Below are 5,292 nucleotides of genomic sequence, written 5' to 3' on the forward strand. Positions count from 1 at the left end.
CAGTTTGAGGTTTTACATATACATGTAAAAAGATAATATTTATGTAATAAGAAGAGCTCTCCACAAAAACCTCAGGAGCTGTGAATATTTCCCTTTTCCTATTACTTCCTCTTACAAATGAGAGCCAAGGGTCTAAAGAGGGTAATCAAGTTGTACAGTGTAAGCCTGTTAGGGGCCTGCGTGGTGCCCACTTCTGAATGGGCAGAAACGGGGTCTTGGTCCAGCTTTTGTTCAAGCTTTTTTTGCTGGAAACTTTTCTACCACCTGAGACCTTCCTACAAATTTTTTAAATTTTTGTCCCTGTATGTTTTGGCTGCTTAACATTTTCTGGCCTTTCTAAAGAAAGAAGTGGAATGGAGAAGGTTACTCCTATAGCCTTTTCAGTGTTGCCAGACCTCATTCCCTGCACCTTCGTAGCTTCATTTTAGGTGGACAAATGACCCCTCTCTTTTACAGAGATTGCTTGGTGAGAGTTTTAACTCTCAAACACCCAGTAAATGAGCCCAGAAGGCCCCTGAGATGCTAGTGTCAAATCTCAGGGTCTGTACGTTTCAGTCCCATGGAGCCTCCAACTCTGATGCTTCTGATGAGGCCACCTCAGCACCTGTTTTTGCCCAGACAATTTACCAAGGGCAAGCAGCTGGATCTCCACTCCCAGGGGCCTAGAAACTGAAGACCAGGATGGGGCAGTGGTGATTGTGGAGAAGGGAGAAAACTTGGGCCGACCCAAGATCTCCCACACATTGCCAGTAAGCCTCTGGCCATCCATGCTTTGGCCCACGGACTGATGAGCTGGTGGTAACTATGAGCTGCTAAGAAAGGAGAGATGCGAAGAAGGCAAATGCAGCCTCCATGTGAGAGAGATTTTCCTATCACATTTCCAGGACTCGAACCCCAATGTGGGGAGTGCAGGAGGCAGCCCATTAATGATTAATTGCTTTTGGGCCTGGAGTCTTCTCCCCATAGTCAGCAGTTTAAACAGCCTGAATAGCAGTGGTGAATGGTCAAGATGGCCATGGAGGTCAAGCTGCCCTGATGGAAAAGGTCCCTCGGTGGGCAGGTAAGCCGGGACACATCAGTCAAACAGGTATTAAGTTTGCCCTGCTTAGGGTTCATGTCAACTCAGGGAACTGAGGAGGAGGTAAGAGCAGCTCTCAAGGTTGGTGATCAGGGCTCCTTTCTCTGGCTAAAGTGTGATAGGGTATCCCCCTTATGCTGTCTCTGCCTCCTACCAGCACCTGTGGAAATAAACTGTTTTGCCAAAGGAACAAATAAGGTAAAAATGTATAAAAGTAAAAGTAAAAAGTAAAGTAAGTGTTAAAATATGGGTAGAAAAGGCTAACCCAAAAATGGAGAAACCAAATTGGTAAGCAAATACAATATGCAAAGATTATTTCATGCCTATGAATAATGGACAGCGGTTCTCAACCTGTGGGTCGCGACCCCTTTGGCGGTCAAAAGACCCTTTCACAGGGATCGCCTAAGACCATCCTGCATATCAGATATTTACATTACGATTCATAACGGTAGCAACATTACAATTATAAAGTAGCAACGAAAATAATTTTATGGTTGGATCACAACATGAGGAACTGTATTTAAAGGGCCAGAAAGTTGAGAACCACTGGATTAAGTGAATAAGATGAAGTCTGTCATTTCTGAACTTTGTGGTTAAATCATCACAAGAAAATCAGAAAATGATAGGACAGTATTTAAAAAAAATATACACAGAACCCACCCAGCATGGACATCGACATATGAACCAGGAGGTCATGGTTCGATTCCCTGGTCAGGGCACATGCCCAGGTTGCAAGCTCAATCCCCAGGGCTGCGTGCAGAAGGCAGCCTTCAACAATTCCTCTCTCCTTCTCCCTTTTTTCTGAACTCAATTTAAAAAAAAAGAAAGAAAGAAAAAGAAAAGCACCATTAAATTCTTCTCTTGCATGACCTCAGAGAAGATGACTGCATTTACTCTGGTCTGCCACATGTAGGAAAGACACAGGTATTAAACAAATATTTCTTGGACTTGCATTATGTTTACAAAGCACAGAGATTTATTCCCATTCAGTGTGGCCCTGAGAAGCAGTTCCAGAAATAACCACAAGGGAGCAAGCACATCATAGTGGCTGATAAAAGGGAGAAGAAAGGTAGAGAGGAGTGCCCCCAGCACCTGTTGGAGAGGCACCTGGCTCAGAGAGCAGCAAGGTGGCCATGTCGCTCTTCATTGAGTGCCTTTTCTTTTTGTCTTTTCTAGAGATCTTACTAGAACACAGAAATGGCACCTACAATTGAGATTTCAGCTCTAAACAGCTTGGCATATTTGTGTATATACCTATACATGTGTTTTCCTCTGAAATTATCCTCAACATTATATTTCTTAAAGTCAAATAAGAAGCAGGCAATCTTGACAACTAAAAATTAAACGATGTGATAAATATCTTTGTTGTTTACCTAGAAAATACAAATCATGACAAGTGTAAAGAAATAATTTTCTTTTAAAAAAATTTTTTTTATTGATTTCAGAGAGGAAAGGAGAAGGAAAGGGAGAGGGAAACATCAATGATGAGAATCATTGATTGGCTGCCTCCTGCACGCCCCCTACTGGGAATCAATCCGTGACCTCCTGTTTCATAGGTTGATGCTCAACCATGCTGACTGGGTGGAATAATTGTTTTCTTAATTTTCCTAGTCTTTACACAATATCATTATCAAACTTTTTATTGTAGTAAGGTATACATAACATAAATTTTACTATTTTTTTTGTTGTACGGTTCTGGGGCATTGAGTACATTCACATTGTTCTGCAACCATTACTACCATCTGTCTCCAGACCTTTTCATGTACTCAAACTGAAACTCTGTCCTTACTCAACACTAATCCCCATCCCCCTTTCTCAGCCCTGACACCCACCATCTAATTTCTGTTTCTATGAATCTGACTGCTCTGGGTACTTCATATAAGTGGAATTGGTTCTTTTGTGACTGGCTTATTACTCTTAGTACAATGCCCTCAAGATTCAAGGATGTTGTAGACTGTGTCTGAATTCCCTTTAAAAAAAAAGATTGATTTATTTTAGAGAGAAGAAGGAGGAGGAGGAAAAGGAGGAAGAGGAAAAGAAAGGAAAACATAGACTTGCTGTTCCACTCATTTATGCATTCATTGGTTGCTTCTCATATGTGCCCTGAATGGGGATTGAATCTGCAACCCTGGTGTGTTGGGATAACACTAACCAACTGAGCCATTGAATAGGGCTCCCTTCCTTTTTAAGACTGAATAATATGCCACTTACATGTTTATCCCTTCATCTAATGATGGACACTTTGGTTGTTTCCACCTTTAATCAATGTGAATAATGCTGCTATGAACATGGGTGTGCAAATATCTGTTCACATTGAGATCTCTCTCTTTTAGAAAAAGCAGGGAAAATGGGAAAATTCACACTTTCTTGAGTTATTGTGATTCAAAAGTGCCCTAAACCTATATTTTTTATTTGGAAAAGTAGATATCATGATTAATAAGGAGCCTGAAATTTTTGAATTGAATATATTAGGTTATTTTCCCCCTAACAACATAAGAGAAGTAAAACCAAAAAATACTGACTCTTTAAAGAGTTGCTGTGCTATATAAATGATGATTTAAAATGCTTTTTAAAACAAGTCACCTCCCCCTCACACACAGATGAGTGATGACCAAGAAATCATCGGACTGTGGCATTTACAGGCCTAGATGGTGAGATTCCAAAATCAAGATGACAGAGTGCCTATAGAAGCCCGAGAAAAATCTACCTTGGAACCTGGTGACAAGCCACTCACTGTAACCAGGAGATTATAGCAGTTTGCTAATATTGCTCATTATACCACTTTTGAGAGGAAGCAGTGTATGTTTATGTGTGTTTTTCATTTTCATGGTTACCCTAACAAAGCAACAATAGCCAGATAGCTACATTTGGAAACACAAACTCCAGAGCAATGGAGCGGTGAGGTTTTGTGGAGGGGAGGGTGTGCCAGTGCAGGCGCAGGAGGGTCCCAAAGAGGGTGGTGCTGGCTGGGCCCTGCCATCCTGAGGGAGCCCCAGGGACCTGGGAGCAGGCAGCACCTGCAGTGACCCTTGCTGGGTTCTACTCTGGCCCTTAAATCTGAGAAACTGGTTTCCCAGTCATATGAACAAGTGGCATATAGCCCTGGATGGGTTACCCAGCTTCTCAAAGAAACGGAAGAGGCCAAACTAACCACTAGTCTCCGGTCTTTTCCTAACAAAAGTCTGCCAACTTTCATGATATAGCTTTGTATTCCTGAAGACCCCCAATAGAAACTGTATCAATGGCATAGAAAAGACTGGAAGGAAATACACTGGGGTTTCATGCTGATACTTCCGAGCGGGGCTGAGAAATGGGACTCCCACTTTTGACTTTATATGCTTCGGTATTTGCTTTTTAATGCAAATCATTTTAACTCTATATATTAAAGAAAATTGAAAGATAATGGTAATATTCTATTTCCATTTATCACCCCAGAAATACAATAAAGAGACTGAAAGTATTATGAACTTTTAGTTCTTTTGTGATAAAAAATATAAACAGGCTAGCTGGCGTGGCTCAGTGGTTGAGCATCAACTTATGAACCAGGAGGTCACGGTTCAATTCCTGGTCAGGGCTTATGCCTGGGTTGTGGGCTCGATCCCAGTGTGATTCTCTTTTTCATCATTGATGTTTCTATTTCTCTCTCCCTCTCCCTTCCTCTCTAAAAATCCATTAAAATTTTTTAAAAATATATAAACAGAAACTACTCCTATGCTTCTCACAGACAATAAAAAATATTTGAAGACCTTCTCCAGTAATATTTCTCAATTAAAAGCAAACAAACCATAGTCTACAAAACTACCACCTGGACAGGTAAACTCTCCAGGGCAGGCAGACTGCTAATCTGAACAGATCTCAGTCCTGATGAAAGCAGCCCGTGGAAACTGCTCCATGGGGATTTTAGAGCAACCAGGCATTCCCGTTTTGCCCCATTCCTCAATAAATCACCACTCATAAAGGGAGCTCTGGGCTCATTTTCAGCTTTTAGAATGGCCAACAGAGTTCAAACCCCTAATACCTATGAAAGACCCCTGTGGGCCAGGCCCGTGCTGGACCCTGCAGAGTGAAGCAATGCAGAGGGGCCTTAGCTGAGCCAGTCGTGCTGGCAGAGTCACAGCAGGTCCCTCCTGGATCTTGGCCTGTGTCACAGGTTCCTTGTCAGCATGGATGGACCTGGAGCGTATTATGCTGAGCAAAATAAAGCAGTCAGAAAA

This window comes from Myotis davidii, unplaced genomic scaffold (assembly GCF_000327345.1).
Source record: "Myotis davidii unplaced genomic scaffold, ASM32734v1 scaffold701, whole genome shotgun sequence".
Classification (NCBI taxonomy): domain Eukaryota; kingdom Metazoa; phylum Chordata; class Mammalia; order Chiroptera; family Vespertilionidae; genus Myotis; species Myotis davidii.